This window comes from Eublepharis macularius, chromosome 15 (assembly GCF_028583425.1).
Source record: "Eublepharis macularius isolate TG4126 chromosome 15, MPM_Emac_v1.0, whole genome shotgun sequence".
Classification (NCBI taxonomy): domain Eukaryota; kingdom Metazoa; phylum Chordata; class Lepidosauria; order Squamata; family Eublepharidae; genus Eublepharis; species Eublepharis macularius.
Window position 1 is genome coordinate 49,745,687 of NC_072804.1, and position 12,186 is coordinate 49,757,872.

Genomic DNA, 12,186 nt, shown 5'->3' on the forward strand with positions numbered 1-12,186 from the left:
TTCTACTATTGGCCGAATCCACACTTCCTTTTCGTTTCCGCGCCTTTTTCACAAGCGTGGCGCTGTTCAAGCAGATACTCACACGCTTTCCCATTCCGCGTGTTCCCTGCCATCACCGTGCCACAATTGTGCCTCCTTTCTGTACCACGTGATAATGGCGGAAAACTGTTTTTGCCCGGCCCTTTTTTTAAAAAAATGGGCTTTCATAGCGCATTTGCACAATAAAGAAAGGTCGGTATACCGCAAAACCTACTTTAGTGAGTAGCGGTTTGCGCGGGAAAAGAAATAGATGATGGTCCTTTATCTTATCATCAGTTACTTTCTGTTCTTGGCTTTGAATGGACCCTGGTTCCCCCCTATAAATACTCTGGCTTTTCCCTGGCTCTGCCTACATAAGAGTCGGAATATCGATATAGCGCAAAATTAACTTTTTTTTTTTAAGGGAAGTGACGTGCGCCGTCAATGCTGATGATGGAGGAGGGAACCACCCATTATAATGCTTTACTCAGTGGCGTGTGGAGAACTGATTGCGCCACGAAGACGCACTGGGAGGGTGAATGTGATGATGCACAGCATGGTAGCGGAATGAACCCAACTGCCATGACTGCGCAAGAAAAGCGGATGGTGAGTGCGTGTGGATTCGGCCTATTGTTCTGCAGTTCTGTTATGCTTCACATTCTACTGTAGTTGTCTTAACAACCCATTTTGATAAAGGATTTTGTACCAGAAACAGATGGAGGAGGGGTATTTGCAATTTTTCTAAAAAAAAATTAAGGCTTCCCCTAAAGAAAAAGGTGTTATTTTTCATTGTTTTAAAAAAATATTTTTAAATTTTATTAATTTTTCAAACACACACACAAAAAACCCACCATCTAAAGCACATACATAACATACAATATTACATATAAGAATAAAGAAGTGAGCATATACTACAACAACAAAAAAATATTAAATAAGAACAGGAAGAAAAATGAGAGAAAGAAGAAAAAGATGACAAAAAAACAGGCATTGTTGAATGAAACTGTTAATGGAGGACTTTTCAAATTTATCTTGCACAATATAAAACATAGAGAAAATGTTTAATGACATATAGGAGGGTTTTTTAAAAAACATTTCTATATACTACGAATCTAATCTCTTTTCTATAACTTGAGGAAGGGTTAGGATAAATGGTATTGGGGACTGTACTGATTAGTATTAGTCATTTCGTTGAAAAAGAGCTGGAGGAACTCATTAGCATAACTCATTAGCATATGCCACACCTCTTGCCATCACCGGAAGTGTGTCATTAGTATAACTGATTTGCATATGCCATACCCCCTGACATCACCTGTCCTGGCTGTTTTGGACCCAATCCTGGTCATTCAGGGCCAAAATTGGGCCCAAAATGGCAAAAAGGGGCTGAAAATGGCTGAAAGGGGGCCCTAAATGGTCAGGATCGGGCCGCTGATGAGCAGGAGAGTGATCCACCATCCATCAGAGGCCCGATCCAGGCCGTTTCGGCCCCAATCCATGCCAAAGCGGGCCCAAAATGGCTGAGTCGGGTGGGAGGGGCCACCTGACATGTGACCTCTTTGGGGAACTGCTGGGACTGCGTTCCTGTGCGTTCCCCCTCAAAATGAGCCCTGAGTATATGAAATGAATTTTTGCCGTGTTTCATAAAAATCTGACATGCTGGCATTACCTTTAACAACTCGAAGCTGATGTGTCAATTTTTCTGCTGTAGCTATTTGCAATAGCTTAGAGTACCAGTGATGTCGTGATAATGATTCTACAGATTCCCGGCACTTCCGGCATTTTCATAGAATGGAATTACACTTAGAGTCTATCTCGTCTGACCTCCTGCTTCAGTGCAGAAATCTAACGCTGCAGTGACTGCCTGGCCTCTGCTTAGAGATCTCAGGGGTGGGAAAGACCATCCCATTATCTCCCTCTCACCCATGTTAGTTCCACTGCCAAACCTGGAGGCCCTTAAAACTTCCACCAGGCTCCACAGGAAGAACTGCTACCGGCCCATCCCAGGAGAGGGAATTGTTTGGCAGCATGCAGTGCAGTAGGTAAGTGTGCTCTTAGAGGGGTGGAATGACTCAACTCATGTATAGATGCCCTGAAACACTGGGAAACTTGGAAGCGGATAAGAGAGCTCCAAGTTGGCAAAGCTGCCAGGAAGTTTGGAAATCTGTTGCCAAAGGTCAAGGACGGGCTGCCAATCCGGTTAAGTTGTAAATCTTCCTTCAGTTGTATTGTCGAAGGCTTTCACGGCCAGAGAACGATGGTTGTTGTGGGTTTTCCGGGCTGTATTGCCGTGGTCTTGGCATTGTAGTTCCTGACGTTTCGCCAGCAGCTGTGGCTGGCATCTTCAGAGGTGTAGCACCAAAAGACAGAGATCTCTGTCTTTTGGTGCTACACCTCTGAAGATGCCAGCCACAGCTGCTGGCGAAACGTCAGGAACTACAATGCCAAGACCACGGCAATACAGCCCGGAAAACCCACAACAACCATCTTCCTTCAGTTCTTAAGCGTGCTGAGCCTTCCATGAACTACGGTTGCCAGCCTCCAGGTAGCGGCTGGAGATCTCCTGGAATTACAAGCGCTTTCCAGAAATCAGAGATCAGTTCCCCTAGGGAAAATGGCTGCTCTGGAGGGTGGAGTCTATGGCATTATACCCCACTGAGGCTCCTCCCCTCCTTAAATCTCACCCTCTCCAGACTCCACTCCTTAAATCTCCAGGAATTTCCTAGCCCAGAGCTGACAACCCTACCCTGGAATTCTCCTGGAATTACAACTGATCTCTAGATTACCAAGATCAGCTCCTCTGGAGGAAATGACTGCTTTGGAGGGTGGACCCTATGACATTATACTCCACTGAGCTCCCTCTCCTGCCCAAAGTTTGCCCTCTCCAGACATTGTCCTCAAATTGCCATAAATTCCCCAAGCTGGAGTTGGCAAGGGTATCACGGACGGGATAAAAACGTGATCTCAACATGACTCCTAAGGAAAATGGGGGCCCAGAAAAGAGACTCCCAACTGAGATAATTTGGGGCTTGCCCTCCACTGTTTGTATTGAATTTTACTTCCAGGATAAAGGAGAAATTTCACTTTGTACATAGGGTGGCAAAGACTCAGGTAGGCCCCAAAGAACGATGTTTCCAAACAGAGAAACACCAGTCACATTCCCAAACTCCCTCAGCCTTGTGCTACTAAATCACTACCTTGAAGTTGGTAACCCTATTCCATGGAGATCCGCAAGGAGAATCTTGTAAAGCAGCAAAATAAAAAGGAGTCCAGTGGCACCTTAGAGATTAACTGAATTTATTCTTGCATAAGTATTTGAAAAATGGAGCTCACTCAATGAGAGCCAGTTTGGTACAGTGGTTAAGAGTGGCAGGACTCTAATCTGGAGAACCAAGTTTGATTCCCCACTCCTCCACTTGAAGCCAGCTGGTTGACCTTGGGTCAGTCACAGCTTCCCAGAGCTCTCTCAGCCCCACTCACCTCACAGGGTGATTGTTGTGGGGATAATTAATAACACACTTTGTAAACTGCTCTGAGCGGGTGTTAAGTTGTCTTGAAGGGCGGTATATAAATTGAATGTTGTTATTGTTGCTGTTGTTATTATTATTGATCAAGTACATGAAGCATCCATCCATTAAAACTATGCATTTAGATGAATAACAGCAGAACCAGGCGGGGTGGAGAGGTTACAAACAGAGGCCAGTTTAAAACAAGATGCAATCAGAAGAGTAATCAGTTGCTCACAGTGGGTGAAGGCCACTCCGGACTGTTGTTTGGTAGGCCAAGCAGAATCAATGTAAAATCCAGAAAAGTGCAGGTTGAAACATGAAATGAGGTTATCCTATCCGTCTTGCAAAATCAGTCAGAAGTGAGCTCAACCCACAAGGCCAGTTGGGCTTGCCACATTTTTATATGGCAATTTCAGATTCCACTCCCCCCGCCCCCGATCCAAACTGTTTAAAAAGGAGTAAGGCAGAGCTTCTTATCTGTCCAGCATTACTTCCCTTACCTTAGAATGGTACTAACATCTGTGCGTTTTTTTCATACCATCCCTTCTACTATTCTAGAGGGTCATGCTCACAACACACATAAACGAATTGCGGCAGGTCTATGCATCTGTGGAGCCTTAGTCCCTGAAGATCTTCCACGTTATATCCTGTTTTGCCCTTTATAATTAGAGCCTAGAAAGACGTTTCTTGCTGATACTATAAATTATTTTCCCGATGCAGAGAAGCTAATTTTCTGTCTTTCTGATCAGGACCTATCTGTTTCTTATAGAGTGGCACAGTTTGCCTTGGTAGTCAAGAAAATTGGGTCTAGAGCTGTGTCAAAAGACGGAAATACTTTATTTGTATCAGGGCTTTTTTTCTGGGAAAAGAGGTGGTAGAACTCAATGGGTTGCCCTCAGAGAAAATGGTCACATGGCCGGTGGCCCCGCCCCCTGATCTCCAGACAGAGGGGAGTTAACTCCCCTCTGTCTGGAGATCAGGGGGCGGGGCCACCGGCCATGTGACCATTTTCAAGAGGTTCCGGAACTCCGTTCCACCACGTTCCTGCTGAAAAAAAGCCCTGATTTGCATAAGATGAAGGCACTTATGTCCCCTCCATGTGGGGCCTAAAGTTCTCCCAGAGATACAGCTGATCTTCAGGCTACAAGCATCAGTTCCCCTGGAGGAAATGGCAGCATCGCAGAGTGGACTCATCATGGCATGCTAACCCTGTTGAGCTTCCTCTCTTCCCCAAACTCTGCCCTCCCCAGGCTGTGCCTCTAAATCTCCAGGAATGTCCCAAGTCAGAGATACGTATGTGGATAATCCGAATTGGTGGGAAACTTAGTTTGCTTTAGGTTACATAAGAAAAGTTGGAGGAAGGGTGAGGGTTGGAATGCTTTTGGCACTCCCAGCTAGGAAAATCACAAGCTTTCTGAGTCATCCTGAGATCTGAAATTGAGCACATACAAAAAAAAAATCCCAATTCAAGCACATCCCTAGTAACTTTCAGTGCAATTCCAAGCAGTTACTCCAGTCTAAACCCATTAAAATCTCTGTTTAGGACTGCATTATTTATTTATTTACTAGCCTACATCCAGCTCTTTAAGAGGTTCTACTAAGAACTCCGTTGCCCGAGAGATGCAGAGGGAGTACCATCTTGGCAATAGGACTGGCCAACAATGCACTCGTTGGTGTCCATTGAGCCATCCAATAATAAATGAAACATTGAGACCCATTTATGATTACATTTTCTATTGACCAGGCTTGACTCAATAAAAGAAGCTACGTCCTCCAGTTTACAGGATCTGAGTAAGTCTGTTAAAGATAGGATGTTTTGGAGGTCTTTCGTTCATAGGGTCGCCATAGGTCAGAGACGACTTGACAGCATATAACACTCACATTGTTGTGAAATTTATTCCAGCTTGAACTGCAAGCTAGAGGAAGGTAGGAAACTGTTGACTGCAAAGAATTAGTTCAACTCCAATGTTCTTGCAACAAAGGAATGAACAAACAATGACCAATGGCTAAAACTTCTCGAATTAGGTGAAACAGTGACTTTCAAAGACAGCAGATAACATATGACGAAGCACTTAGGTAGCTTGCAATTGTTTATCGATTTCTGGAAAGATGACAGTGGCCTATGAGCAGCAAGATTTGGATCCAGTAGCACCCTAAAGACCAACTAGATCTTCAGGGTATGAGCTTTTGAGGTCTAAGAATGCTTTCAGTTGTTTTTGTGGTACTATGCTATGCTGACTTGCTTGCATCCTCTTTTTTTGTAGTGGTCGTTTTATATTTCCGGTATGAATTTCATTCGGTATGCATTGTAATGTGAACAGCAATAAAAGACAAATCCTTCAAAAGGGCCACAGGAAAGGATCTTGAGTTGGTAGCCAAGAAGTAAGAAAAGCCTTTTTCAGTGTTGCGTCAGTGCGAGAGGTACATTAGAGAAGCAACTTCAGGCTCAGATGCAGGAAAATTCCTAAAGCATCGTCATGGAGGCCATTTTTTTCTCCTCAGTTTCTCTTAGGTAGGAGATTGGGGCTGGGGAAAGGGAATTCCCTGCTGGTCTTAAGCAATTGGGAAGCCTAACTATGGCTAACATCCAGAATATATATCATTAAAAGAAAGCTGCTAACCAAAGCGGCAGATAAAACTGTGTTTTCATTACATTGAGGTGATGCCCAAAATGACAATTCATTATCACATAACTGTAATTTCTCACTTAAGAAATTTCTCACTTAAGAGTATTAAATGTATATCGGTGTTTATTGCTGAAGGCTTTCCCCCCTGCTGGAAATTCCTGCTCAAAGCCCCACTGTAAAATACAAGTTAGAAGTTTTTACAATTGGCTATGAGCCATTGACCGTTAGAAACTCCACAGTCATAGGCAGCAGGCCTCTAAATAGCAGTATTGGTGGGCCACAGCAAGGCCTTGGCTTTCTGTGCTATGCCTGTAGGCTTTTCGTGAGGCATCGGTTTGACTATGATATATGCAGGATGCTGGCCTAGACAGGGTTTTCTTTGTTGATCTATCAGTTGCCGGTCACAAGGAAAGATAGAGTAGCCAGAGGGACAGATTGAACATGTCTTGTGGGTTGCCAGCTGCAGACCGGGAAATTCCTGGATTTTTAGGGGGTAGAGCCGGGAGAGGGCACAGTTTGGGGAAGCAAGGAATATCAGCAGGGTATAATGCTATACAGTCCATATTCCAAATCAGCCATTTTCTCCAGGGGAACTGATCTCTATGACCTGGAGGTCAGTTGTAATTCCGGGAGATCTCCAGCCACCACCTGGAAGCTGGCAACCTTATGTTGCACTGTTCTAGTAAGTATAGAAAGTCAGAAATATGTGCATCTTTATTTAGTGAATGAAGCTGCCAGCACAAAAGGAAAAAGGGAGACGCACTCCCAGCATTTTTATGGAGGTGAAACTATTGTGCGCTAAGCCCTTATATGGGAAACTTGCCCAACGGTGGCCTCAGAGGAAACAGCCTCCTCAATGAATTTAATCTGGAGAGACAGGAGTTTGCAGTTGTTCGGTGGTGAAGGAAAGCCTCTTTGAATATGCTTAAAGCTCCGGCTCAGATTTCAAGATCCAGCCCTTGTATTAAAAACATTGAGCGCCTGGCACCAATTAAGTTGGGGGCAGCGGAGGACAGGCAGAAAGAATTAGTTGTATAACAAGAAGAGGAGGCAGGTTAGATTGGGTGGGGGGAGAATAACTTTGTTTTTGTGACAAATTCCTGGAAGGTCCAGGGAGAAGGAAGAGCGGGGGGAATAGCCTGAGCCTTCCCTCTGGCTGAGCATGGCTGTTTGTCAGAGATGGCGTACATGCAGGTCAGGCATGGAGAATATTTCCAGAGCCTTCCAGAAGACTAGGAGCGCCTCTCCTCCCTTTGGTGCTTTCCCACCAGAAACATCACATGCACAAGGAGGAGGGGCACTATTCCCTCAGTTCTCTGTGTGCCACCACAGAGAGAGGATCTCCATTTTTTTCTGCTTTTCCCTCACTTCATCCTTGAAGCTGAGGAGAATGATTTCTTTTTAAAGTTTTTTTTAACCCTCAATAGACATTGTAGTGATGAATACAGCTACATTTAAAGAAGAAAAGTTTCTATCTTTTGCTTTGTTGTTATGGCCCACATGCAGGCCAACCCTGGAGAAGATTTCCAGAACTTTCCAGAAGACTAGGAGCGCCTCTCCTCCCTTTGGTGCTTTCCTGCCAAAAACATCACATGACCAGGAGAAGGGGCGCTATTCCCTCAGTTCTCTTTATGCCGCCACAGAGAGAGGATCTCCATTGCTTTTCTCTCCTTTCCCCTCACCTTATCCTTGAGGCTGAGGAGAATTATTTCTTTTAAAAGTTTTTTTTAACCCTCAACAGACATTGTAGTGATGGATACAGCTACATTTAAAGAAGAAAAGTTTCTTTCTTTCCCTTCATTATTATTGCTCACACACAGGCAAACCATGGACAATATTTCCAGAGCTTTCTAAAAGACTAGAACCACCCCTCTGCCCTTTGGCAAATTCCTGCCAAAAACATCAAATGACCAGAAAGAAGAGTGCTATTCCTTCAGTTCTCTTTTTGCCTCCATGGAGCAAGGATCTCCATTGCTGTTCTCTGCTTTTGCTTACCTCATCCATGAGACTGAGGAGAATTAGTTCTTTTAAAAGTTTTTTAACCCTCAGTAGAGATTCTAGTGAAGAATACAACTACATTTTGTCAGGCTCTGGATGACAGAATACAGCAGACAGATCCCCGGTTCATTATAGCAAGACACAGGTCCTTGGTTAAATGACTTTTATTCAGAAATAAGCTCTTTTCCATATTCAGTTCCAAAGGTCTACTTAGGAGTAAGGTAAGCAACTAAGTAGTTCTAGTAGAAGTTTGACAAGAATGGCAACATGGGAAAAACACATCCCTTTTCTACCTGACTTTCCTTCCCCCTCCCAATGCCCAAACAATCCATTGTTGCTTTTTCTGTGTGAGAACATTGTGCATATTTGTGCTATCACGCCACGAAGAGAGAAGAAGACATATCATAGTCTGGAAGAGAGGCTCAAAGTTGTAAACAGACACCTGGGAACGTTTGAGACCTCACTAGAACACTAGCAACAGGAAATGGAGCAACAGGAAGGAAACGGAGTTACACCAGGCACCTAAGCATATACATAGCAAAATTAATATTGGCATGGGTGGATGGGCACAGACAAACATGACACATTTAAAGAATAAAAGTTTCTTTCCCTTCATCGTTATGGCTCACACACAGGCAAGCCATGGTGAAGATTTCCAGAGCTTTCTAGAAGACTAAGAGCACCCCTCCTTTTGGCACTTTCCCGTCAAAAACATTGCATGCCCAGGAGGAGGGCTGCTATTCCCTCTTTTTCCCACCGCAGAGAGAGGATCTCCGTTTCTGTTTTCTGCTTTTCCCTCACCTCATCCTTGAATGTGAGAATTATTTCTTTTAAAAAATTGTTAACCCTCAATAGGCATTCTAATGAAGAATACGACTACATTTAAAGAAGTTTGTCTTTCCCTTCATTGTTATGGCTCAAGAGAGGCTGCTCCTGGGTTCAGTAGGAGGGGCCCTAAAATAGGTTACAGGCTCATATTTGAAGGATACATCAGCATCTAAAGTGGTGAGAGGGCATGAGAGTATTAACTTCAAAGAGTCTCATTACCCAATTGCACGCCTGTAGAATATGTCTTCCAAAAATTGTCAAATGAAAAGCAGAGGTGAAGCAATCCTGTTGGAAGCGCATTGGACCTAAGGGTTGGGTCCAGGTAACTTTTCCACCAATGACAAAAGGATAACCAAAAGGCTGTGCTGGAGATCATGGGATCTGCATGGAGATACCATGTTGGATAGGTTGGGTTGCATATTCTGAGTTAGGAAATTCCTGAAGATTTGGGGGTGGAGCCTGGGGAGGATGGGATTTGGAGAGGGGAGGGACCGTGGTGAGGTATAGAGCTCACCCTCCAAAGCAGCCATCTTCTCCAGGGGAACTGATCTCTGTCATCTGGAGATCAGTTGTTATTCCAGAAGATCTCCAGGCTCCACCTGGAGGATGGGGGTTGTAGTAAAGGGGGGAATTGGCCGAGATTGAGTGAGGAAGCTGGCAGGATCCAACCTGAGGACTCTTTTTTTGTTAAGTCATCTTCAGAGAAAAGTTTCTTAAATAAGGAAGCCAAATCCAATTTAGGAAATTCTAGGAGATTTGCAAGTGGTTCCCGGGGAGGGTGGAGCTTGGAGAGGGAGCTCAGCAGTGGTGTGATGCCCTAGTGTCCGCCCTCTGCAGCTGCCATTTCCTCCAGGGGAACTGGTTAGGGATGCCAGTCCCCCACCTAGGGTGGGGGATCCCCCGCTCCCATCATCCACGCCCCGCTCCCACTTACCTGGTCAGTAGAGGGGAAATGGGGCCCATTTCAGCCTGATTCAGGCCCAATTCGGCCCGAATAGGGCTGCAGTGGGGTGCGGGAACACTCCCAGGGAGACCTGGGAGCACACATGCACACACATGAAAAGGAGAAAGTAAGAGCCAGGCCCCAGATCTCCTGCTGGTGGGGGGGGGCGGGATCAGGGGATCTGGCAACCCTAGAACTGATAGTCTATAATCTGGAGATTATTTGTAATTCCGGGAGATCTTCAGGCCCCACTGAAGGCTGGCCAATCTGTTCCAGAACACTTTCTCCAATTGAAGTTTTCTCTGTCAGAGGAAGGTGAGCAGAACGGACTTTCAGTTTAGCAAAAGGGAATTGGCTGGATGCAGCTGGTGTGTGTGTGGGGGGGAACAACTAATGGACTTAATGCTTTAAGAACTCCACACAGATCGATATGACTAAGTGGATCGTCCAATGAGGCTCTCGTGGAGAGGTTTCAAAAAACCCTCAATTATATATTTTAAAAAAAAATTCTGCACCGCTCCGTTGCATAAGCTGTTTGATGATTAGGCAGCCTTCCCAAAACTTTTGCACAATCTGCTCATTGACTCAGCACCAATTTCTAGGCATTAATTTGGTAGATTCAGTAAATGCAATACGTCGGTGCATCTGTCATTGTATACACTGAGATGGTTCTCCCAAAATCAACAGCCGTGTTGGTCCAGGGACTGAGCCGGCTCCCCCACCATCTCTCCCCCCGCTCCCCTTGGTCTCCTGCTCCCATTCATGACTTATGGGAGTTATCAGAATTCACTAACCTTGCATTTATTTCACAGCAAATCTTTCACTCTTTCTGCTCATAGTTCTACACTGGGTGGCAAACGGGATCTTCAGTTCCCAGACTGATGGTCTCCATATTTTCACATCTTCATATCTCATGCAAACTGCTATCTAAGAATATCAAGGTTGTTACTGGAGTCCGAAAGGTGTCTAGAGGGCACAAATATGAAATGGGCTTACACTTTCTCATCTGTCTTTCTTACCTCTGGTGTCCACCCTTCGTGAAAAATGGGATGTTACATTTTACAAATACTGCAAACCCTTTGGGAGAACCCAGTTATAGAGGAGGGACCGATCTTATAAATCAGTAAGTAAGCACCATCCATGCCCCACCTGGATATAATGAAGCAGAGACAACGAACAAAATCCCAGCACCTCGAATTGGACTCAGAAATAAATTGGCAGCTGATGTAGCCATTTTAGAACAGTCAAGATATGTACCACTCGGTAGTTTCCAGGTTGTCTTCAAGGGCAGCTTGCTGTCTTTCCCGCTTTTCCCCCTAGCCTGAAAAGGGAAAGTCCAACTCTGCCAGAGCTTTATACTCTGACATGAACAAATTTGAGTTTGAATGCTATCCTTTCGGAAGTCAAGTTGAAAAGAAACAACATTGAAATATAGTTGCTGTATCCTTCCTGAGCCATTTAAAATATAATCATTTCATTTTCGTTTCCTGTGTACCTTGCCTTGAGTGGCTCCTACCTTACCCCATCAGTGCTTACTAACAGGCTCAGTTTAATGAGGCATTCATTTAAACTTTTAAAGAAAATTCAGTTCATGGGGTGAAGGCTTGTTTCCCCTCAGAAGTGGAGAAGGGAGGGAAAGATGACCTGTGTGTAGATGTCTCCTATAGGAGAGAAATATTCAGAGGGCGTTCCTTCCTGATTTTCAAAAAGACTCTGCTTAGGCAATTGTTTTGAAAGAGTGCTTTACGGTTAAATCCACCTCTTCTTTTTATGTTTGTTACAACATGAGGTACAGAAGCATCAGAAATTATCAAAGAGCATATTGAGTTCTGAAAGAAATTATGTTGTTCTACCCTTTGCAAAATTCTGCGGGAAATTGCAAGTGCCTTGCTGCTGGCCAAACCCTAACAGAATCTGGATAGGTTTCAAACCATGATAGATTATTCCTGGCTTTTGGTTCTCGTGGTAAGCCTCAGAGATACCAGACCTGTATGAAACTAGAAAGAATAGGGAAAGAGTAAGAGGCAAGGGGATTTTGAGGACAGCTGCCCCCAAATTTCCCCACAACTTCCAATGCGCCACCCTAGAATATGCAAAGCAGTAATAATGTTTTACAAACTCCGCAGATAACACACATGCCCCACCCATTCACAGCTGATTTTAATCAAAATTGGGATTCTTGAAATGTTGATCCAGTGTATCATTGGCAGGCTGCTTGTGGAATAACAACCTGGCTTTTGTTCAGTGGCTAAAAGCATTGCCCAGG